Source organism: Microcebus murinus, chromosome X, assembly GCF_040939455.1.
Source record: "Microcebus murinus isolate Inina chromosome X, M.murinus_Inina_mat1.0, whole genome shotgun sequence".
Classification (NCBI taxonomy): Eukaryota; Metazoa; Chordata; class Mammalia; order Primates; family Cheirogaleidae; genus Microcebus; species Microcebus murinus.
In genome coordinates this window covers 47,885,526-47,911,998 of record NC_134136.1, presented here as the reverse complement: position 1 = coordinate 47,911,998, position 26,473 = coordinate 47,885,526, and the positions used below count along the sequence as shown (strand labels likewise).

General features: G+C 37.9%; 1 pseudogene; it reads left to right on the top strand.

The window, feature by feature from the left end:
* The first annotated feature begins 18,801 nt into the window (after positions 1-18,801).
* Positions 18,802-19,687, top strand: LOC105856911 (E3 ubiquitin-protein ligase Hakai pseudogene; annotated as a pseudogene).
* The last annotated feature ends 6,786 nt before the right edge of the window (positions 19,688-26,473 follow it).

Genomic DNA, 26,473 nt, shown 5'->3' with positions numbered 1-26,473 from the left:
ATATATATAGAAAAAAAATTAGCCGGACATGGTGGCGCATGCCTGTAGTCCCAGCTACTTGGGAGGCTGAGGCAGAAGGATTGCTTGAGCCCAGGAGATTGAGGTTGCTGTGAGCTAGGCTGATGCCACGGTACTCACTCTAGCCTGAGCAACAAAGTGAGACTCTGTCTAAAAAAAAAAAAAAAAGACATTAAGAAAATGAAAACATATGCCAAATACTTGAGGATAAATATTTGCAACTATGATAAAGGATTTTTATCCAGGATGTATAACTCTCAAAACACAACATTAGAAAAACAACTCAATTTTAAAAAGTAGGTAAAATATTTGAACAGATTTACCAAAGAAGATATACAAATGGAAAATAAGCACATGAAAAATGTTCAACATAATTAGTCATCATGGAAATGTAAATTCAAGTCATATGATATCACTACAAACCAATTAGAATGGCAAAAACCACAAAAAAGTGATAATATGAAGTGCTAACAAGGAAACAAAGTAACTAGAATCATGTACATTCTTAGAGAGTACAAAAATGGCAGTTTCTTTGGAAAGCAGTTTGACAATTTCTTATAAACAGTCAAAATATGACCTAGAAATCCTCTTACTAGGTATTCACTCAAGAGAAGTGAAAATATGTTCACTCAAAAACCTGTACACAAATGTTTATAGCAGCTCCTATTCATAATAGCCAAGAACTGGAAACAACCCAAACATTCAACTGGTAGGATAAACCATAGAGTAGTCATACAATAGAATATTACTCACCAATAAAAAGTAACTTCTGATACACACAAAAACATTGATAAATGTCAAATTTATTATACTAAGTGAAAGAAGCCAGACTCAAAAAAGTGACATACTGTACAATTTTACCTCTGTGACATTTTATGAAGGCAAAACTAGGAACAGAAAATAGCTTAATGGATGCCAGGTGCTTGGGATATTGAGTGGGGTTGACTACAATGGGGCATAAGAATGCTTTTAGGGGTGATGGGAAAATTCTATACCTTGATTATGGTGGTTACACAACTGTTTGTCAAAACTTTTATGGCCATATGCCAAAAAGAGGGAATTTTACAATATGTAAATTATACCTCACGAAACTTGACTTTAAAAATATATAACTGAAAAGAAAAAAACCCTATTGGCCAGGCACCGTGGCTCACGCCTGTAATCCTAGCACTCTGGGAGGCTGAGGCGGGCGGATTGCTCGAGGTTAGGAGTTCGAAACCAGCCTATGCAAGAGCGAGACCCCGTCTCTACTATAAATGGAAAGAAATTAATTGGCCAACTAATATATATAGAAAAAATTAGCCAGGCATGGTGGTGCATGCCTGTAGTCCCAGCTACTCGGGAGGCTGAGGCAGCAGGATCGCTTGAGCCCAGGAGTTTGAGGTTGCTGTGAGCTAGGCTGACGCCATGGCACTCACTGTAGCCTGGGCAACAAAGTGAGACCGGGGAGGGAAGGGGAGGGGAGGGGAGGGGAGGGGAGGGGAGGGAGGGGGAGGGAGGGGGGGAAAGGGAGGAAGGGGAGGAAGGGGGAGGAAGGGGGAGGAAGGGGGAGGAAGGGGGAGGAAGGGGGAGGAAGGGGGAGGAAGGGGGAGGAAGGGGGAGGAAGGGGAGGAAAGGGAGGAAAGGAAGGAAAGGAAGGAAAGGAAGGAAAGAAAGAAAGAAAGAAAACCTTAAGTTTTAAAAAAATCAAGCTCCCAATCTAAATAGTCTCTCCATCTTTGTGGTCACTCTCTACACCTAGGGAAAAAAGAAACAGAAACACCCTTGTTATATACCCAGGATAGTCTCTACATCCTTTAGTGATTATTTAATAGTCAAATCTGTAGAAAAGTATTACTTTTACATCATCGACTGCTCCGATTTCCCCTTAGCACAGTGATCCTGAATTCATTGTAATGGCAGGAGCAGAATTTCTCGATGAGAATAGATGAAGCGATGACTACGATGTTTATTAAATATTTTAGATTATTAATTCAAGCCAAAAGTAAAAGTACAGGGCAAAAATGTTATAAACATTCATTTTACACAAGAACAACTCACACCACCTAGAACAGGACTAGCGCCAGGAAAAATCATAGAATTGGTGAAGTCATTCTTTGGTTCCACTATCCTTCCTCTTCTGGAAACTTTGATCTCTCAACATTCCATTTAGATACACAATGCTTTCATGGGCTTCTCACCTCCTCCCATTAAAACTTGCTCTTCTCAGGATAGAATCAGAAATATAAAGACCTGAAAACAGCTTAAAATGTTACCTCCCTAAAGGAAGGAGAAATAAAGAAGGGAAATAGCATTTGGTAGGCCAGGCACTTTACACGTAGTATCCCATTTAATCCTCATAAAAGCCATGTGAATTAGGAACTATTATCCCCATTTCACAGAAGGGATAACTTAGGCCCAGAGAGATGATGTGATCTGGCCAAAATCATAGACACACAGCTAGAAAATAACATAGCTAGGCTTCATACTTAGGTTTGTCCCATTTCAAAACTCATACATTCTTTCCGTCACACAACATACTACCTCTCCCAAGGCAGGAGAGGTTGTATGCAATAGTGATGACAGTCTTAAACAAAAAGAACAAACCTGAAGATAAAATTACATAAAACACACACGTACATGAGTATATGTACAAAATAGTAAAATCTGAACACAGCTTTGTTGTCTAATTCTGTGGTCCCCAAGCCCCACCAGGCCATGGGTTGATACCAGTCCATGGCCTATTAGGGACTGGGCCACAGAGCTCTGCCACAACCCCTTTTCCCCCCGACAGAAAAATTGTCTTCCTTGAAACTTTGGAACTAGGGGGCCACACAAGCAGGAAATAAGCAGCAGGTGAGGGGGCAAAGCTTCGTCTATATTTACAGCTGCTCTCCATCACTTGCATCACTGCCTGAACTCCGACTTCCCCCGCCCCAGCAGTTGCACACATGCACCCTGTCCGTGGAAAAACTGTCATCTTCCATGAAACCAGTCCCTGGCGCCAAAAAGGTTGGGGACCACTGGTCTAGTTAACAATATTGTGACATCAACTTCCTGGTTTTAATAAGGTACTACTACATTTTAAGATATTAACATTAGAGGAAGCCGGGTGAAGAGAACATGGACTCTCTTTACTATGTTTTTTATAACTTCCTATGAGTCTATAATTATTTTAAAATACAAAGTTAAAAAAATATTAATCTCTAATGAGATCTGATATAAGTTTAAAAAAGTAAAGAATAAACATTTACTAATGTTTATGGAAAGCCAAGTTCTCCATTCTCTTTAAATCACACCACAAAGGTGTTCAACTCTGTTTCCATGTTAAGTGTCAGGTGTGGCTCAGGAGAGTTGTCCTTTGGCTCCTTGCTTGGAATAACTGCGAGCAAGACCAGTGCAATGGAGTGATGACAGACACAAAGCACTTCCACATGAGCAGTTTTTATTGAGCACAGCGAAGGATACAAAGCAAAAGTGCATCCTTGAGGAGGGACAGGTCTGTCTCCATGAGTGGAGAAGATCCTGACTTTAAAGACAGAATATAGAAAATATAGCACACTCTCAAAGTCAGTAGAGAGCAGACTGCTCCAATAAAGAACAGTGTCATCCCTGGGTTAGGGTCTGTCCTTTAGGATAATCAATATGTTAATCTGGAGGTGGAATATTCATGTCTTTGTGGGGAAATGGGTAGAGATTCCCGGAATCATGTACCCTCCCCATTTTTTGCCTTTGTATGGCTAGCTCTAGAACTGTCATAGTGCTAGGGGGTATGAGTTTTACTATGTTAATGAGGGAAAAATTACCTTTGGTCATAAACTCCTAGCTTCCATGCATGCTCCCAACTGGGAAAAGTCCCTAACCTCAAGTTCTTGCTGTTGTGGTTTCTTTTCTCTGTTTTTACTGGTCCCAACCCTCAGCCTTTGACCACATCCTCCTATGGCCTGCCCTGCCACCTGTATACCCCTCCATCCCTACCTAACATAAGGTCAACCTTAAGTGCCAGAAATCCACTGTGGTTATACAAAATAGTCCCCTAGAAAAAGGGGCCTAACTTTTTAGAAATGATGTATAGTTGACAGGAGGTTTCGACTCTGATCAAATCCTTTCCTAGTGAACATGACACGTATTTCAGGACTTCTTTCCACAACCATTATCACCCCTGTATCTTCCTAGGTGTGTATGTCATCGTCTATGACAATACTGAATACTGTACATTGTGTGTACAACTAGAAAGTGCTGGTGAGAGCCCACTTTCTGATTCATAGATAGTGCCTTGTAGCTGTTTCCTCATGTGGTGAAAGAGGCAAAGCAACTTTCTAGGGCCTCTTTTATAAGGGCACTAATCCTATTTATGAGGGGTCTGCCTTCGTGACCTAATCACTCTCCAAAGGCTCCACCTTTTAGTACTATCACATTGGTGTAGGTTTCAATATATGAATTATAGGATAACACAAACATTTAGACCATTGCACAAGGCTTCATGAAATTTAGTGCTGCCTACCTGTTACCGTAGTCCTGGTCAGAGGGACGGTTGTTAAGAATGTTGACTATGGTAACCTTCACTACAGCAAATAACCAATAGCAATCTTTTCCCAAAGTAGCATGTACTGCTGCCCTGAAGGAAATGTGAGAAAATAAAAATAGTAAATACAATTTAGAGACCACATGGGAAACCTAATCATTACCTGAACTTTTGCTAATAGAGCTCAATTAGTTAATGTTGGGTTGATACACTCACACTCTTCCAGCTTAGTACAATGAAACCAATAGCCTTATGAAATCTATAGATTTTCTACTTGTTTTCATATCATTCAGTTTTTACATTGCTAGGGTGTGAAGACAGTTACACGCAAGAGAAATTTTTAGGTTTATCAGGGCAGTAATGTCCTTTGGGGATAGTGTACTTCATTTATACATCATGTGTGAAAACAAAATCAGACACAAATCACCGAGAAATGCAGTTAATGCTTTATGACTTCATAAATATGGAGCTGTGACCAACACTAGGACCTCCGTTGGAAACCTTCATCCTCATAATTTAGCAGCTCCAAGGATTGATTTTACCACATAGAGTTTGGTCCTGGAACTAAAATACATCCACATGCAAATCGAGACCATGGAGGATAACTATTTCTGCACGTATCTTCATGGAGATTTGTGAATGTGCTGTGGCGAAAACCTCATAAGGGGCCTTTGAATTGTCACTTTCTAGTTGCACACACAATATACAGTATTCAGTAAATTAACACTTCTGTTAAAAATCAATCCTCAGTGTTTAGTGATAACTAGTCCTGTAAAATTTAATTGTGATTGACAGCCATTATCTCACATGATTATATAAACTTGTGTCCTTACTTTATAGATAAGAAAATCAAGGCCAAGCCATGTTAAATAAATTACATGAGGTCCCAAAGCCACAAAGTCATAAAATTGGGCTCTCAGAATCTATGGTTAATTCTCCTCTCATATAGTCATGCCATCTATAATAAGAATTCAGTGAAAATCATCCATCTCTTTTTGCTTCTGCATACAGATAGGATTCATAGATGATGACATACACACCTAGGAAGATACAGTGGTGACGACAGTTGTGTGAGGAAGTCCTCTTGAAATACCTGTCATGTTCACTAGGCAAGGATTTGATCAGAGTTGAAACTTCTTGTCAACTATGCATCATTCCTGAGGAAATGAAAATAGGAAAACTCATAATCTAGGGGCAGATAATGGACACTACCTCTCTCCTGATGGTAAGAACCCTGGATCCTAATCCTCTAGTATGTATCACTTCTTCTCTTGTCATACCTCTCTGCTTATCCCTCCTCAAAGGTGATTTTCATCCCTATTTTTTCCTAAAGCTCCAAAATAGGCCATGCTGGCTTGCAGTTTAAACTAAGGTGCTCCAACTGTCCTTTTGCTTTGGTCTCTGAGTATCCTTAGCAAGACTTTACAATTTCTCTTACCACATCTTCTTAACTTAGTCCTAGAAGTTCATGTGTCTGAAACTTTTCCTTAGGAGTCCTTTTCCAGGAGGTTCTATAGTCCTTTATAACAATGGATTCCTTGCAAATCTGCCTCAAAGTCCTTCCATATGTGCCAAGACATATCCAAGCAGTAGAGTAATACCAGCTTAGATTCAAACTAAGGCAACTATAATACTGTGAGTGGGGAAAATCAAGTGTTATCCCTAATTTTATAAACAAGTTAACTGAGACTGAGAAGGTAAGACTTACCCAAAGACACATTGTTAAGAAAGCACAGAGGCAGGACTGCAGTCTAAGACTCTGGGCTATTAGTCCAGGGGACTCTGTACTCACCAATAGAAATACAACAAATAACCAGTAAATTTTACCAAAGAAACACAGTAACAAAGTCAGTAAAGCAGTTGTAAGCAGACATAATCTAGATGTTTAACATTTTTGTATCTCCACTCTTACCTCACAGTGTTGAATACAGTTAGTTGACCCTTGAATAATGTGGGGGTTTGGGACACCAACCCATGCACAACTGAAAATCCAAATATAAACTTTGACTTTCCAAAAACTTAACTACTAATACCCTATATTGTTGACCAGAAGCCTTACTGATAACAGTTGATTAACACAAATTTTGTATGTTATATGTATTAGATATTGCATCTTTATAAAGCTTCTATAAAGCTAGAGAAAAATGTTATGAAAATCATAAAGAAAAAACATATTCAATTTTCATTAAATGGAAGTAGATCATCATAAAGGTTTTCATCCTCGTCTTTATGTTGAATAGGCTGAGGAGGAGGAGGAAGAGAAAGGATTGGTCTTGCTGTTTCAGGGGTCACAGAGACTGAATACATGGTGGAGGTGAAAGGAGAGATAGGCGAGACAGGCACATTCAGCATGACTTACTGAAAAAGTCCACACATAAGGGGACTTGTGCTGTTTATTTAACACATTAACTGCCATATGAGTTGTATTTAACTAGTACTAGTTTTGAGCCTGGGGCCTTGTGAAGCATATATAACTCACACATCTCTTCACTTTGGGAGCTGTGTGAACTATTTTTCAAGTTGCATGTAACCCACACATAGAAAATAAAAAACAACAAATTTTTCATTAAATTAGAAATGAGTGTTTTGTTTTCAAACTTTTTATTCTATTTTCATAATAAAACACTGTGGCCCCAAGGAAATTTTTTTTCTAGTGTGGCAATCAATGTGTTAAACCTGTGTTATTCAAGGGTCAACTGTACTTAGTAGATGTGTGACACATACCTGTCAGCTGTTTTATGGGTATGTTGTCTGCAGCAGGGCCTTATCTCCCTTTAAATATTTCATAAAAGACACCAAGCAGCATGTCAGACTACACACCTTCCATTAACTTCAAACAACTCACACTAAGGGCCAGAGATGCATTTCATGATGGAAAATGAACTCAGAAATATAATGTTTAAAACAGCATATTAGAAGCATACCAGAGTTTGAAACCTCCAGAGTAAGGAAAGGAAACAACACACAAATTCATCCCCCAAAGAGCCAAAGCCTCATAGCCCACAGCTAGTAAAAACTGGTCAAAGACTCTAGGATAATAGGCAATTATCAGGCTTGTGTTAAGGCTATCAAAACACACCACCTTTTCCAAGAAAGCATTGGAAATCCAAGTCTCCACCAGACTGTGCCCATGAAAACCATTCTGCCTACAGAAATTGTTCCACCAGGGAATAAGATAGCACAGCTCCAAGTTGTTCCCTCAAGCAAAGTGTGAGGCCAAAAATGAATTCTCCAGCCCTATGACTCATTAGTGTACCATTTAAACATTTTCTTCTTATAATCAACATCCTTACCCAATCCCCAAAGGAAGGAAAAAATTAAACTTTATACCCTCAAAGCAAGTCAAATGATGATTGAGTCTATCTGAACAAACAAGAGGTGATTCAATGGCTGATTTGTCCTCCCAAAGTGGCAGAAGGGAAGAATTTATTGCTTGTCTCAGGCATCCTTCAATCTGACCTGCAGAGCAAGCAGATTTAAAGTAACCTTAGATTGATGCTGGAGATTTTTGGCCCAACTCCAAAGCTACTTCCATTATTTGCATTTGACACACACACACACACACACACACACACACACACAGACAAGTGTCTTTGCCACCCCAAGGTCATTTAATATCAAGGCCATTACATCAAATTCTCTCTAGAATAAAGCTCTATTATCAAAACTAATTAAATAATGTCAAAATACACTGAGCAGTGCCTATACTTCAGAAATGCCTATTCACTGTTCTGGCACTCTTTAGCACAAGTTGGTTGTCAATGAGGAAAAGTTATCTGCATCATTAGGTTAAAACGATTCCTCTCTCCCTTAGGCCCAATGTCACTTATACACCCACCACCAGCAACAACAACTTAGACCTAGACAAGTTTGGAAAAGAGACTTTAAGGTCTACTGTTTGGTTTGTGCAGCCATTAGCATTTTAGCTTTAAAATGCTTGTCTCTCATTTTCCAGCAGTCTCTTTGAGCCAAAGTCAGATCCTATTCCATAATTCCACAGGCTGCATCATTATGCATGGATTACAGCACTTTAGGGAAAAGGATAAAATGTAAACATTTCCATCCAAGCACACACTATCAAACTGAGCAGACAGTGTAGGTGGATGATGTACAACCTTGAACATGACATCAGTATTTAAGGTGGAAACATCTCCCACAAAACATGGAATGGAAGGAGGAAAATGACAAGGAACTGTACATAATATCTCATAAAGCCAAGGCCAGTTAAAGTCTCACTGCTGGTGCCACCTTACTAGTGTTAAATTTTGACAAGATGACAAAAGTATAGTAGTTCCCTCTTATCCATGGTTTCACTTTCCAGGGTTCCCCTTGGTCAACCTCAGTCTAAAAGTAGATAAGGACAATAAAATATTCTGAGAGAGGGGGGACCACATTCACATACCTTTTATTACAGTATAATTGTTCTATTTTAGTTGTTAATCTCTTACTGTGCCTAATTTATAAGTTAAACCTTATCACAGTTATGTGTGTGTAGAGAAAAATATATATATATGGGGTTTGGTATTATCTGAAGTTTCAGGCATTTATTGGCAGTCTTGGAACCTATCCCCCACAGATAAGAGAGGACTACTGTAGCTCCCTTCAAGTAACTCCCTTTAAATAAATGTTTGAAGCCCAGAAAGGAAGCCTCTACCTATCTAAAACCAATACAAGCAGGAGTAGACCATTACCTTTCTATGACTCGAAGTTCTTAATATTCTATGGCTATGGTCCAGACAGGTTGATTTCAACATATACTGCCCAAAAGGAAGAATACTAATAATGCATTCTACTGTTCAGGTTTTCAATGAGTTCAGGTGAAATGCAAACAGGACAAAAATAAAAACTGAACCTCAGCCACCAACTGCCTCCCATCTCACTACCTATGCAATTTTAATCCTTCACTATTTTATTCATGCTACAATTAGTCAGATAATGCCCCATAAATATCATAGTCATTCCTTCCTTTGTGCCTTATTCACTGGTTCATGAGTCACCTTTTCAAAAGTCCACTTAGCTCTAGTATTTAGTTTGTCTTATCTTTTCCATGAAGTCTTCAACCACTCTTTGATAAACAACACTCTCTCGTTTCCTGAACTTCTAGAGTAGTGGTTTTCAAATCTCACCATGCATCAGAATCCCCTGAAGGGCTTATTAAAACAAAGATTACTAGGCCCTTCCCCCAGAGTTTCTGTTTCAGTAAATCTGGGGTAGGGCCATAAAATTTGCATTTCTAACAAGTTCACAGGTAATGCTGATCCTGCTGGCCTAGAGATCACACCTTAAAAACCAACATTCTAAGCTAAAAATAGAAATACCTTTCAATCCAGCAATAGCATTATTAGGCATCTACCCAAAAGAGCATGAGTGTACCATCTGGGGGATGGTCACACTTGATGCTGAGACTTGAGGGGAGGGCAATGGCATCATATGCAACCTTAAAATTTGTACCGCCATTCACTATTGCAAGGACATGGAAACAACCCAAGTGCCCGTTAATACATGAGTGGATTATTACAATTTTGTATATGTTTACAATGGAATATTACTCAATTCTAAGAAACGACAGCAAGCTAGCACTACTATTTTATCCTGTATCAAGCTTAAGCCCATTATCCAAAGTGAGGTGACACAAGATCAGAAAAATGGGCTCCACATGTACTCGCCATCAAATTGGTACTGACTAACACTATGGTGCTCAAATGGTGGTAGTGTTCTCCAGGGATTCAGGGGTTGGGGGAGTAGGCCCACATCTGAGGGATGTGGTGAGCATTGTGGAGGGGAAGGGCATACCTCTAACCCTTGCTAGGGAGAGGCAAAGATATAAAATATGATCAAAATGTTCATACTTTCATATTATCTTGAAATAAAAATGTGAAAAAAAACCAATTATCTATAGTATTTATCTTTATTGTATCTAATTCTTGATTATACATTCTGCAGTTGATTTATGAATATATGCATGTATCACATAAGACTTAATATTCCAAAGAACAGTAAACTCAATGCAAGCCAGCTTAAACAAAAAGTGGATTTTATTTTCTCACTTTACTGTGACACCCAGATATTGATTGATGCAGTAACTCAATGATGTCTTCAAGGACTCAATTTCCTTATATATTTCTGTTCTACTATTCTCAGTGTCAGTTCCATCCTAAGACTGGTACCTCTCCTGGCAATAATATAGCTGCTAGCCACAATCAAGACTACATATGTTCTTATTATAAAATACAGAGGGACACACAGAACTTCTTATCAACATTCCAAACAAGAGTACTAAAATTCACCCTAAGCAGCCTGTTAAGGATAGGGGTGAATACCAGATGTGTGAATATCGTTAGGAGGAGGGTTAAAGAATGAATTCTGGAAAGGCACCCTACAAAAGCTTACTGTACAACCCAACAGGAGCATAAAACAACTAGGGTAGTAATGGTGTCATCTACATCCCTTATCATACATGGAGCACTCAATAAACACTAGATGATTCATTTTTTTATAAAAAAAAAATCTCTACCAATTGATTTACATGTAAACTATATAGCCTAGCTATCTATATTATAGATAGATGTAGACTATATAGACTATGTTATAGATAGATACATCATTTAATTAAATTTTGTTTGAACTTAATGTAGGAAATATTGGCAAAAGCTTTCTGTATTTTTCTTATATACATCTAAGTATGCAAGCACCAGTTCAGACTTATTTTTTGTTACCAATATGATTTCCTGATTTACCATAAGGATAATTCTCATTAAAATGAGTTTTTATGTAAAACATTCATGACAAACTATTTCCACTACCTCAACCAAAGGTTTGGGGTATGAGTATTAAAACAGCTCTTACTGCCACAGACCATGATGATTGTTAGAAAGCTCTATTTTACATTTTGAGCTTAAATCAGTTTCCTTATAACTTTTACTCATAGATCTTAATTCTACTATTAAGGGCCACACCAAACAAGTCTTTCTTAGGGTATCAACCATATCTTGGGATATATATTTGAATGTAGGTGTCTAATACACTAGATACACCTTCTTCAAAGAAAAAAAACAATTTGGGGAAACATGGTAAGCTGTTACATTAGTTTTCTAAGATACTATAATAAAAATACCACGAACCAGGTAGCTCAGAACAACAGAAATGTATTCTCTCACAGTCCTAAACATCCGAAATTAAGGTGTTGGCAGGGCCATGCTCCCTCTAAAGACTCCAGGTAAGAAATTTCCCCTTACCTCTTCTTCCCTAGCTTATGGTGGTTGCCAGAAATCCTTGGCATTCCTTGGCTTGTAGCTAAATCACTTCACTCTCTGCTTACATCATCACATGGCCTTTCTCCTTGTGTTTCTCCTGTCTGTCAAAATTTCCCTTTCCTTTCTCTTATAAAGATACCAGTCATTGAATTTAAGCTCACCCTAATCCAGTATGACTTAATTTTATCTTTATCAATATGCAAAGACTCTATTCTAAAAAAGGTCACATTCACCAGTGCTAAGGGTTAATACCTTAGGTTATGAACATATCATGGGGGGAGGGCATAATACAACCCACTCCAGCTGTATAGGGTAAGCACCAATCTTAAAAATTATATAAATCTGAATGCTTAATATATTTTATGGCTTAAATTTTAAAAGAAGAATTATGTGAGTAGAAAAGATTAGTTCACATAAATATACCCAAAAAAGCAAAGGAGAAAACCTCATTTTGGCAATGATAAGTAGTAATTCAAATATTAATGAACATTTATTATTTACTACATTTAAAAACTATACTGAGCTCTTTACATGCATTAATTCATACACTCTTCATAGCCATATGGTAGGTATGGTAGACAGAACAGAATAATACAACCTTCCCTTCCCTTCAAAATATTTCCACATTTGAATTCCAGAACCTGTAAATATGTTACTTTGCATGGCAAAGGGCCACGTGCAGATGTAATTTAGGTTACAAATCTTAAAATAGGGAGATTATTCTGGATTATCTGAGTGGGCCCAATCTAATCACATGAACTCTTAAATGTAGAGAACCTATCCAGTCTACAGTAAAAGAGAAGAGGGAAACAGACAGACACAGAGTGCTGTGATAAAAGACGACGCAAGAGAGATTTACAGAGTGAGAGGGACTAGACCCCTCATTATTGGATTTGAAAATGGAGGAAGGAGGCCATGAGCCAAGGAATGCAATCAGCCTCTGCAACCTGGGGTGAGCTCAGTGGAAAGTCAACAAGAAAATAGAGACCTTAGGCCTACAACCACAAGGAATTGAATTCAGCTAAAAATGTAAATGAGCAAAGAAACAGATCTCCCACCCCCAGAGTCTCCAAAAAGGAATGCAGCCCTGTTAACGATTTGATTTCAGTCCAGTAAGGTCCTTGTGTCATATTTCTAAACAACATAACTGTAAGATAAGTTTATGTTGCTTTAAGCCATAAGTTTATGGTAATTTGTTATGGCAACAATAGAAAACTAACATAGTAATAAAATATTATTACCATTTACATACCAAAAAGAAAGAAATAAGTCTCGGAAATATTAAGTGATATGTGTAAGGTCATTGCATAGTAAGTAGCAGAAAAGGAATTCAAACAGAAATATACCACAAAGTACAGCCCATGCTTTTTTATCACAATGCCTTACTATTCATCTCAAAGAAATAAGATCCCAAATAAGTTCATTTTAAAAGTAAAAGAGGGGCAAGGGAAATATACATAACCTTAACATTTATACCCCCATAATATGCTGGAAAAAATTTAAAAAGGAAAATAAAAAATAAAAGTAAAAGAAACAAAAATTATGTTAACCCTGTACCTGACCCCATATAGTACTAACAGTCATGACAGTAAATTTAGGCAGGCAGCTTTTATGGTCTCAAAAAGGACTGACTTGAAAAGTAGTGTTGACTTTTAGAATAATATGTGAGCAAATATATATTTGGTAAACCTTCTATCCTCCTCTTTTGCCTCACCACTTCTTCATCTTCCCCCCTTCAATATCCCATCAACCTAAAATATCTTTATACAGCAAACATCCAAGAATAGCCAAGATGTTACTGAAAAAAATAAGTCTAGGGGTCTTATTCCCCCCTCCAAAACCTTAAAACTTCACAAAGCCATGGTAATAAAGATGGGATAGGAAAAGAGATCAACGGAATAGAACAGAGAATCCAGAAACTGACCTAAGCATACATGAAAACCTGATATATGACAGAGCTAAATATTTACAATCATAGGAGAAAGAACAAGCTATTTAATAAATGATTCTGGGATAACTGACTATATGGGAGAAAAAATAAAATTGGATCACCATATCATACCATACAAAATAAATTTCAGATAAATTAAATAAGACTACATTTGAAAGGCCAAACTTAAAAATAAATATAGGGGAAAGTATCCTTTTGATCTAAGGTTAGAGAAAACAATTTAAACATAACGGAAAAGCACTAACCATAAAGAAAAAGATTGATAAGTCTAATACATCAAATTTGAGAACTTATGCTTATCAATAAACACCATGAAAGAAATTAAAAGGCAACCTACAAACTTAAAGATAACTGAAAATCATGTTACTGACAAAGAATTAGCATTGGGTATATATAAAGAACTCCTAAAAAAAAAAAAAAAAAAGAACTCCTACAAATCAGTAAGAAAAAGGCAAATTGTTCAACAAAAACATGGTCCAGAAATATAAGCAGGTATTTGAAAAAAGAGCAATTATAAATGGCCCATAAAACACGTGAAAAGCTGCTCAATCTCACTTGTAATCAAAGAAACACAAAAATAAAAACATAATGATATGAATTTTACAACCACCAAATTGGTAATGAATTAAGAGTCTGTTAAGAGGATGCGGAGAGACAGGAACACTCTTACACTGCTAGTGGCACTGCAAATTAGTGCAACCTTTGTGGAAAAGAATTTGGAGATACCTCAAACAGCTAGAAATAGAAATACCATTCGACCCAGCAATGGCATTGTCAGACATCTACCCAAAAGAACAGAAGTCACTCTATTATAAAGACATCTGCACCCGAATGTTTATGGCAGCACAATTCACTATTGCACAGTCATGGAAACTACCCAAGTGCCTGTCAATTCATGAGTGGATAACTAAAATGTGGTATCTGCTCACAATGGAATATTACTCAATCCCAAGAAACGACAGTGAGCTAGAACCGTTTATGCTATCCTGGATTAAGCTTAAGCCCCTAATACAAAGCTAGACAACACAAGATCTGGAAAGAGGGCTACACATCAACTCGCCATCAAATTGGTACTGACTGACTAAAACTATGGTGCTCAAAAAATGGTAGTGTTCAATAGGGATTTGGGGGGGGAACCCACATCTTAGGGATGTGGCAAGCATTGTGGGGGGGGGAAGGGATTACCTCTAACCCTTTTTAGGGAGAGGCAAAGATATATATTGTAAGCAAAATGTCTAAAAAAAAAACTTGTTATCGGGAGGTGGGCAGGTGGAAGGGGGGAGGAGGGGAAGGGTATGTACTTACGTGGTGGGTGTGTTGTACACACCACCTGGAGGCTGGACACACTTGAACCTCTGGCATAGTGGGGTGGGGGTGGGGGGGCAGGGGCAAGATATGTAACCATAACAATATTTGTACCCCGTAATATGAGGTAATAAAAAAAATTATAGACTAAAAAAAAAAAAAGAAGCATTGGTGAAGATGTGGATCAACACAAACTTTTCTACTCTACTGACGAATTAGTGAGCACACTTTTAAAAAGTTTAATATGTTCATTCTCTATGATCTAGTAGTTATAATCCTATAGGCATACTCTAGAGAAATTCTTGAATATGTACAAAAGACAGGTACAAGAATGTTTCATAGTAGCACTTGTAATTGAAAAACCTGGAAACAAACCAAATATTCATCAACAGGAGAACCCTTAAATTATAACATATTCATAGAATGGAATACTATACTGAAAATAAAATACAGCTACATGTATTAACGTGAAAATATCTCAAATACAGTGCTGAGGGAATAAAGGAAGTCACATTGTTCCACTCCTAGAAAGTTAAAAACACATAAAACTAAACAATATTTTGTATAAAGATATACACATGTGACTTTGAAAACAGCAAGAGAATGATGAACACAAAATTCAGTATAATGCTTTCCTCTTGTGGGGAGTGATGATGAGTAAAGGGTACAGCAAGGGCTTGCAAATGTACTAATAATACTTTCTTAAGCTAGGTGGTGGATATATGGGTACTTATCTATTATTCTTTGGGGTATATGATATAGTTCATTATAAACATTTTATACATCAGCTTAGAAAAGATATGTTTTGAGGAGTGGTTTCAAAGTGTACTCCATTGGGTTTCCAAATTAACCACTGTAGAAGGGAGTAACTGGAAGTGGTCAGAGCACTGGAGTGTAAAGAAGGTAAGATTCTGGGCTCCCCACTGCAATTTCACTCAGAGCAGCTGCACTCATCTGAATATAGGAAGGTTTGAAAAGAACTTCATTTCAATCAGAATTATTTTGCAGAAAGAAGGGTACACAGTGAATTACAAGCTCCCCTTGCATACTCAGGTATTTCTTTACGTACGTAACATTAGCAATTTGGCAGAGTGCCAAAGAAATCAAAAGCTCAAGTATCAGCAGCCTTTGCCCAGAAATGACAAATTTAAAATAAAGATAAAGTAGTTATAAAATGATATTATTATAGGTCAAGATGAAAAAACTGGTACCTATTTCCTTGCAACTTTTCAGGAACTCATCAATAATGAAACAGATAAAGAGGGGTTGCTTTTCTCTAAGCTTCTGCCCTTGATTCCTTCTTCCAACCAGTTGTAAGTTTCATAATGATTTCGAATGTCAAAAGGGGCTCTGTCTCTTATCCCATTTCCCCCCACCTCAGCGGTTCACTCTCTCTTCTTTAATCAAACATCCCATGTGACTATAAATTTCTTCTTTTATAAAGTATGTCAGCAAATGTGAAAATTTTATCAACTTCCCATTATTTCAGTCTTTCCAAATTTCTAGCATCAATCATGGGGCATGATTGGAAATATATTCTAATCTAGCTATATTCTTTAGTAATTCTAGTATCTAAATGGATACCATCAAAAATGTTTTTATACCTTTTTTTTTTCTTTTCTCTATATAGCATTTTCAGCCTGGTACAACATCCCTGCTTTGTCTTATTGACTGGCAAAGGTCAGCTTTGACTGTACCTTGATGTTTCAGCAGAGATGGATAATCTGTTTAATGAGGGAAATTTCCTGCTCTGACTTATCCTTTATTTTTTAATCATATATTTGGCATATTTCACATGGTTGTACACTTTCTTTGCAGTTTCTTCATAAATGAAAATGAAAGTACTTATTCTGGATAGTATAGAATGAAGCTATCACAAAGAGGGTACACCTCACTTTACAGTAGACATAAGTTCCCAAAAGGTGGGTACAAATAGAATTTCTGTAAATCCAACCTTATCTTTCCATAAAAAAAATGGTCATTTCTAATCTACTTTCTATTCAACTTTGAGTGATCATCACTAATTATTTGCCCCTTTACTATTTATTTCTCTCCTCCAAGTTGTTAATACTCCATAAATACACATCAAATGTTCCAAGAGAATGTAATATTTTAAAGAAACAAAAAGGGAAATTTTTTGACTATGAGAAGGCCCTGTGTAATGCAACTAATCATTTTCCTAATTTGTTATGGCATTTAACTTTGAACTTTCATTCACAGATAAATACACATAAACAAATACTATTATAAAGGATTCTGTATAAAAAAAGATTTCCAAGTCCTAGTGGATGACCTTGCACTCAATAAAAGAGTTTCTCGGTCAGGCGTAGTGGCTCATACCTGTAATCCTAGCACTCCAGGAGGCCAAGGCGGGAGAATCACTTGAGAGCAGGAGTCGAAGACCAGTCTCAACAAGAGCAAGACCCCATCTCTACTGAAAATAGAAAAAAGTTAGCTGGAAAACGAAAAAATAGAAAAAATTAGCCGGGAACGGTGGCTCATGCCTGTAGTCCCAGCTACACAGGAGGCTGAGGCAGGAGGACCACTTGAGCCCAGGAGTTTGAGGTTGCTGTGAGCTAAGCTGATGCCACAGCACTTTAACCTGGACAACAGAGTAAGACTCTTTCTAAAAAAAATTAAAAAATAAAATAAAGGAGTTTCTCTATGCAATGCATCATAAGCTAGTGAACCAACACTGAGGGCAGATAAAGCAGTGTGCTATAGAATTGGGCACACACCCAGACACATCTTCCTGGGAACTCAATATTACTCAAAGACTTTGGGGAGAAATACAAATAATTTATGTAATTAAAAGCAATATTTTTATTAAAAAGGACATATTCTGAAACAAAGTTATATTCATATGTTAAAGTACAAGAATTCTGGATGGGTGCGGTGGCTTACGCCTGTAATCCTAGCACTCTGGGAGGCCTAGGCGGGTGGATGGCTGGAGGTCAAGAGTTCAAAACCAGCCTGAGCAACAGCGAGACCCCATCTCTACTAAAAAAATAGAAAGGAATTAATTTGCCAACTAAAAATACATAGAAAAAATTAGCTGGGCATGGTGGTGCATGCCTGTAGTCCCAGCTACTTGAGAGGCTGAGGCAGAAGAATCGCTTGAGCTCTGGAGTTTGAGGTTGCTGTGAGCCAGGCACTCTAGCTCGGGCAACAGAGTGAAACTATCTCCAAAAAAAAAAAAAAAAAAAGTGTAAGAATTCAAAGAAATGTCTTGCTTTAGATGGCATTTAGAACATTTCTCTCGTATCCTGAGTTATAAAGTTAACTCTTTTCGCTACTAGGGGTACTTTGTCAGAAAAGTTTGAGAAGCCAGATCTATAGCACCTCTGACAAGAAGCTATGCCATCTCTATTTGAAGAATTAATATTATGTATGGGCATTCACCTCAAAAAAGCAGAGCATTTCATTGTTCAAAAAGCCTTTAAGAGCAAGCTGGCTACCTTACCGGCCTCCATTTTATTCCTTCAGGTACTACTGCGCCTGTGCTTCCCCTCCTCCTCCCGTTAGGAGTTGGTTTCTTTTTCCAAAGTTAAATGCTACTTTTTCTTGAATCATAAGAAGAGCAGCCTTAGCCACCTCGCCATTTGCTCTTTCTCCCTCTGCCTAACTCCCCTCTCTGGAATAACGGGAGGTAAGAAGAGGTCAAAGGTGGGGTGACCTGGTAACACTTCCGCCTCTTGGCCTGGAGAAGGTAGGGCGCAGGCGCTCCGTGGGATTCACTTCCGCTCCCACTGTGCCCTGTCTGCGGAACCATGGAGCACGCTGAAGGAGGCGATCAAAATGGAGAAGAACGGTATGATGTCTGTGGAGGGGGTGAATCATTTAGAAATCAGCAAAGATCTACTGAAGAACTTTTTTGGGACTTTCAAGTAAACATCTTAGGTGAAAAGGATAATAGGTTAATCCATTTCTGTGACAAATGTGAATTACCCATTAAAATCTATGGGCGAATGATTCCGTGTAAACATGCATTTTGCTATACGTGTGCTGTTTTACGTGAAAGGGGAAGAGATAAGACGTGTCCAGGCTGTAGTAATCCTGCATTGCGAATTGAGAAGCATACACAAGGTTCTCTCTTCATGTGTAGAACCATTCAAGGGTGCAAGAGAACGTATTTATCTCAAAGAAACTTAGAGGCACATATCAACCGCCGCCATGTGAGAGCTGAAAATCATGTTGCTTCTGCCTAACTTTAAGAAGTTCATCCTCTGTAATGCCCCACCACCAACTGAAATCCCTAAGCATTTTATAATGTGGCCAGACAAACATCATAAGAACCATATTACAAACCAGCATATGATGAGACCACTACTTCCTTTGGAACATGTGCCACATGAACCTTATCATTAGCCATGTGAGGATATCCCTGCTACCCCAGCAAAATTAATTGTCCACGGCTTTACCTCCACCTCCTTAAGTGAGTCAAGGAAGCTTTGTATTGCAAGAAAACGTGGCAGTTTAATAACTGTTCCTATTCTAAATGACTCAAATTTAAGTTCTTGAGAAACACCTCCTCCATCCTTAATATCTGTTCGCCATCATCCTGAATTCCAGAGTCAACCAGTTGTATTGAACTCTCATTATATTGTGCCTCCACAGCAACATTCTATACCACACCACCTCCTCCACCACCAATAAAGCCATGTAATGCCATGTCCTCCTCAGGCTGAAGATACTCCTCACTTGATTCATAAACTGAACCAAACAGCTTCAAGTCTACCAATGACCTATATTCTAGCACCCTCTCTGTGGGCATATTATTGCCCAGATGCCACCTTATATAAAATACCTTCCTCTAGGACCTGCCTCACCTCAACATAGTGGTCAACCTGTAAGTACACACCCTTCTTAACTCTTTACTCCAGTTCACTGAGGATCAAGGAACTCTGAGTGCTCCATTTATACAACTAGGGGAAGTGAATCATGGTATGTGGCCTGCACTCCAACAGCCATCCCTTCCTCCATGCATGCACGGTCTGCTTTCTCAAACTCCACTGCTTGGATCACATCTTCCAAATCAGAGAAGATATAGATCATAATACCAATGATAGTATTTTGAACAGAAGATATGAGGGGGAAAAAAAGTAAGTATGGTCAGCCTTCTGATTAAGCTTTTGCCTATTTGGGGAAGTAAAGCATCTCTTATAAAAGTAGCTTATAAAACATTTAGTGTCTTATCTCTTAATGGTTTTAAACCGTGATGTTGGGAGTGATTTCAAGTACTTTACTATAGTACAGATAAATGGCTTAGTGGAACGCAGCTGTATTTTGACCCTGAAGTGACCATATGCAATATTATTTCCTAAAAGTTTGTGTGTTCTGCTTTCAAAAGTATTGTTTTAGTTGAACCCAATATTTTTTAAAATTCAATGTTTAGTTTTTCTTATATTTTGTTAACCTGAGTAAAAGGAGTAACGTTCATTATGGTCGTAAAAAAAAAAAAAAAACATACGAGCTTTGGACATAGTGTATATATATAACTGTCTCAATGTAACTTACAATATCCTTTTTTCTAGGCCCAAATTGCTCTTCCTTACTGTAGCTGAGGCTCTGTGAACCAAACCATCTGTAGATTGAGCCCTGCTGTGGGTTTTGGAACCCATACAAACCAGAAGCATTTAGGCATCTCTAGCCCAAATCTGTCAAACCCAGTATCAAATTGCTTTTGTTACTCCAACTCTGACCTTATGCCCATTATAATAATGGAACACTGCCCCTTTCCTGAGATTCAGCATTCACTTCATACTTTGGATCCAGTTATGAAAGCCTTTTCTTCTTCCTGTGCATGAATCCCTATCTGGATAATTTATTAGGTAGTATATCCTCTCTAGGACTGACTTGTCTTTGCCAGTGTAAAGGTAAATAAGAATATAAAAACTTAAAATTGGGGGGAGGGTATATACATATATAATGAGTGAGATGGGCACCATCTGGGAGATGGTCATGCTGGAGACTCAGACTTGTGGGGGGAGGGGGGGAAATGGGCATTTATTGAAACCTTAAATATTAAACCTTAAATATTGAAACCCCATAATATGCCGAAATAAAAAAAAAAAAAACTTAAAATTTTTCCTGGTACAGAAAAGTAAAAAGAACTTCCCCTCTCCATTTTCTTTTAGCATTTCCTTCAGAGGAATTTCCTCTCAATTTCCTTGAGATTATAAATGGTAGCTCTGCCTCTTTGAAATGTAACTTTTTTTCAAAGCTAAATAAGCCTCTTGCCAGTTTTACATCCAAAAATGTCATTTTTAAGTTTCAAGGAGCCATACCTCTTTGAAAAATAAACACCAAGAAGAGTGGTGCCCTGTCTGTCTGTGGGAATTAGCTCCAACGTGTAACTTCTCCCTTATTAAAAAAAATGAGAAATTTTATTTTTCCTTTGGATAAATACAATTACATATATGCTAATCCGTAACATATATAGTAAAACAAAAGGGTGAGAGTTTTTTGTTTTTGGAGTAGCTTTAGTGGATTGCCTGTTATGCGTATGGTTTAATGCTTATTCAATAATCAAACTATTTCATTCATTTCTATGTTTGTTTTAATGGGCTGGCAGGAGACTTTATGTTTAGTTATATTATTTCCCCAACAATTTGGGGATAGTATCTGTCTGGAAATTCCTGAATTGGGTGGATCAGATGAAAGTCACGTGGCCACACAAGAGTCAAGTAAGAGATACTGAATTATAGAAAGCCTCCTTTCTAGCTCTCCCATCTTTAGATTACTAGCTGGATGAACTACTCACCCCAAATTCAAGATTTTATTATTGAATAAGCATGGGTGATACCAGTTATAAAATTCTGTCAGTATCACCACTAGCTTTGATTGTGGAAAAATACAGGAAGCCAGAAATGTTGCATGTAATGCTTTGTCTTGAATTTCCAATCTCTTTGTCACATTTAGACTGATTATACATATGAGAATCCACTTTTACAGTGGCCTGAGTACTGTTTCATTTGGACAAATTACAGTTGACACTCTGTGAGTTCCATATCAGTAGAGTCAACCAACAATGGATCAAAAATAGTTAGGCCTATGATGGTTGCTTCTGTACTGAACATATACAGACTTTTTTCATTGTCATTATTCCCTAATAAATATAGCATAAAAAGCATTTACATAGCACTTAAATTGTATTAGGTATTAGTAATCTGGAGAGGATTTAAAGTATACAGGAGATTATATACAAATACTATCTAATGTAAGGGACACCTGTAGGCATCCATGGATTTTTGGCATCCTCGAACCAATCCCCCATGGATACTCAGGGATGACTAATTTGTGGGGTTCTTAGAAGTGCCTCATTCCAACCACATGATTTGGATAAATATCATTCTAAGAGAAAATAAAAAATTATTTGATAATCATAAGATTAAGAAAAGTATAAGAGGAAATGTAAGAATTAAAGCCACACTTTTCCACAGAAACTTCCTTTTTCTGCTGTCCCAGCTGTCTGTGATCTCTATGCGCCTCTTTATCTTTCCCTGCATCAAATTGACTCTTGGAAAGAAGGAAGCAATAATATTTTAGATGAGTGGGTCTCTTCATTAGTGGATTTCCCCACAAAGAGACCCACAACTTCTACAGCTGGTAATAAATTATCTGCCCTCTTTAGGGCACATGTTTGTATGCCTCTTGTCCCAGCCTCAGTCTACATCATGTCTTGGTCCTAGATTCCACCTCCAAAAGTCCTTTATCAAACATACACTATGTAGCTAGGAAAGCAATTGTGATAAAGAGATGTGCTCAGGGAACAATTGAGAATTTGGATAAAAGACTGCCTCTGTATGAAGGCAACAAGATAGAGAGTAGCTGCACTCTTTTTCACTTGGAAAAAGTTGTCAAGCTGATAAATACCAACATGGGTAAATAAACCAAAGTACCATATATATTCATCCTTCAGTATCCATAGGGGATTGGTTCCAGGACCCCCAAGGATACCAAAATCCTCAGATGCTCAAGTCCCTTATATAAAATAGCATAATATTTACATATAACCCATGCACATCTCTCTGTATAATTCAATTCATCTCTAGATTACACATAATACTTAATACAATGTAAATGCTATGTAAATAGTTGTTACACCATATTATTTGTATTATTTTTTAATTGTCACATTGTTATTTTTTATCTTCTTCCAAATATTTTTGAGCCACTGTTGGTTCTGCAGATACAGAACTCATGGATACAGAGGGCCAACTGGAATCTTATATTTTTCTTGTCTCAACATAGGACAGACCAGCCTTTCCTATTCAGATTACCTGTGAAACTGATGCCATTGAGAAGCTACCTAAGCCTCCTAGGTCCATGTGCCTCTCTCACCAGCTGATATTACTCATGTAAAGCCTTCATTTCCTGTGCCCATAAAGACTTACCGAAGTTTGCAGTACTCCAGAACATTTTTTAGCTTATAGCCCCATATGTGGGGATGTACACTTGCTGCTACAGGGAATTCTGTAGCCAGCAGTCCTCTTTCATGTCTTAGAGAAAACGTATCAGTGACTAGAAGGTGACCCACCAATGGGTATTGTGGCCAAGGGAAGCCAACTATAAGCCACTGCCCATAACTGTGGAAGAACTATGGGTGTTATAAGCCCATTAAGAGGGGTTGCTGATGGCTGTACTTCAAGCCTTTCTGCTAATGGTAAGCTGGGAAAAACTGCCAAGATGTACACAGAAACAGGAGAGTCATCAGTTGATTTCCATCAGTAATTTGCTGCTGTCTCAAGATTCACTGGCATGAATGCAGGAACACACCTAGTCCTGTTCACCTGTCCTGGCTCTCTTGCCAACTTCTATGGTCTGAATGTTTCTGTACCCCCAAAATTCATCTTGAAACTTAATTCCCAATGCAATAGTATTAAGAGGTGGGTCCTTTGGGGAAGTGATTAAGTCACGAGGGCTCTGTCCTTATCAATGGCATTAGTTCTCTTGTAAAAGAGGCTGAAGGGAATATATTCACCCCTTCTACAATGTGAGGACACACCTAGGAGGTTTCATATCTTTGAAGCAAAGGCTGAGTCCTTACCAGATACTGAATTTGTTGGTACCTTGATCTGAGACTTCCCAGCCTCCAAAACTGGAACAGTATATTTATTTTGTTTATAAATTACCCAGTCTAAGGTATTTTATTATAGCAGCCCAATGGACTAAGACACCAACTATCCAAAATCAAGTTAGGGAAAAGGGGATGGGGTGACAAGGAAAGATTGCTACTCAAGTCTTAGCAGCAGCTACCCAGTTTGGGGACAATCTAGAGAAAAAAAAGAAAAAATTAAAAATTTCAGCTAATCAGAACTATTTACTAAAGGGAATAACTCTATTCTTAGTTAACCTGTGAAGGGAACAAAGGAGAAAGGGAAAACTGTATACCGTTATTGCAAAAAGCCAGGACCTTAAAAAGAAACTATAGAGAAAGACTCTGGAGGATGCAAAAATTCCAAGAACAAGATGATCAAGAAATTCAAGAAGGAAAAAACCCTAGAGAATTGGTAAATGGCTCAAAATTGACAGGTTGGAGGAATCTCAGAGCTGGGAACTGTAGAACCACACACTTCAGTAACTTTACCTTAGGCCAACCTATTCTTGCATTTTTAGATCAATACTGGTGCTACTTATTCTGCAATTAACTTAGAAATTTTTTACTTTGCATCTATTGATAGACCAATACAGATTGTTAATATGTCACATCAGCATTCTACTTGTTCCTTTGCCTCTGTAGTTCCCATATAGATTGAACCTCTGACTGAGGAACATGTTTTTCTAACTTTCTCATATACCTATTTGGGATAGATATGCTATGCAAATTAAAGGCTACCATATTCTATACTATAGATGGAGTGTTTGCTGAGCTCCCTGGGAAAAGGGCATCTGATTTGGGTCCCATGTGCTGGGGCAAAAACAAATTGATGTATCGTACTGGGCCCTACTGGTCTAATTCAAGACAGAAAACCCAATAAAAATTGCTTACCAAAAGTGTAAGCCATGGAAGTGTATAAAACAATATCCTTTGTTTATAGCTCAATTATAAGGAATAAACTGTTATAAGAAAATTGAAAGGTTATAAGAAAATTGAAAGGGAAAGCCGGGTACAGTGGTATATGCCTGTATTCCCAGCTACTCAGGAGTTTGAGGCAGGAGGATCCTTTGAGCCCAGGCAACATAGTGAAACCCTCATCTCTAAAATAAATAAAAAGTTTATGGGGGGAAAAGTAGGGATAATTTTAAAAGTATAATCACCCTGTAATACTTCTACACTTACAGTAAAGAGGGAAGATAAATTTGAAGATGGTTGAGTACTATATAGACTTGTACAAGACATTAAATACATTTTCTGTTCCATTTTTACATGTAGTTCCTAACAATTATTGGACTTCAGTGTCATCGTGTACAAAGTATTTTTCTGTAATTGATCTATGTTTCTTTTTCTCTAGTGGATAAGTCTAAATTCTTGTTTACTTCTACTTATGAAGGAGTCATAAGTATTATGAAGTCAGAGGATTCCAAAAGGGTTTCAGGATTCTCTTTTCTCTAGTCATTTACAGGAAAACTTAGAGTAATTTTTCCTACTGGGGTGGAGTTGTATAATTATTTAAAATATAGATGACTTGCTGGTAGTCTTAGAAACTAACAATGCAGAGCTAATATTTTGGCTTCCCAAGGCCTTAAGACCCTACTAGACACATTGCAATATTGCCAAACTCAAAAGTATTTAGGGGAATCCATTGTCAGCTAAAGGCTATAAAGCAGGGGTCCTCAAACTACAGCCTTAAGGCCACATGCAGCCCACCGAGGACATTTATCCAGTCCACCGGGTGTTTTTGTCGCCACTGCCTGTCCTGTTTAGCAGCCAACTCATCCTGGGCCCACAGTGCGCATGTGTGGAATGTGCACTGCACTCTCCAACAGCCCTCCAATGATCTAAGGGACAGTGAACTGGCCCCGTTTAAAAAGTTTGAGGACTCCTGCTGTAAAGTGTTATATTCTAGAAGTCGGCTAATTATGCAGATGAAAGGGCCAACTACAAAAAAATAAATAAAAACTACTTAGACAATTTGGGGAACTAATAAGGTATTACAGTAAATACCAGCTTTCACAGAGCAGGCAAAACCTCTGACAATGCAATTATATGACAATTCTCCAGATTCTCTGGTCTGATCCTAAAATCTCAAAAGGCATTTGAACAACTGAAATTGGCTAATAGTCTTTCCCCAGCTTTGGGGATTTCAAGTTCTAAAAAACTTTTCATTTATTTTGTCCTGAAAATCAAGGTGCTGTTGGTGGAATTTTAACTCTGAATTTAGGATTAGACCATAGACCAATCTGGATCCCCTGGTACTGGGAATACTTGGATGACTCTGACCTGTGGTTGCAGCCACCATACTTATTAAAAAGGCTCAAACGCTTACATTGGGTCACTTG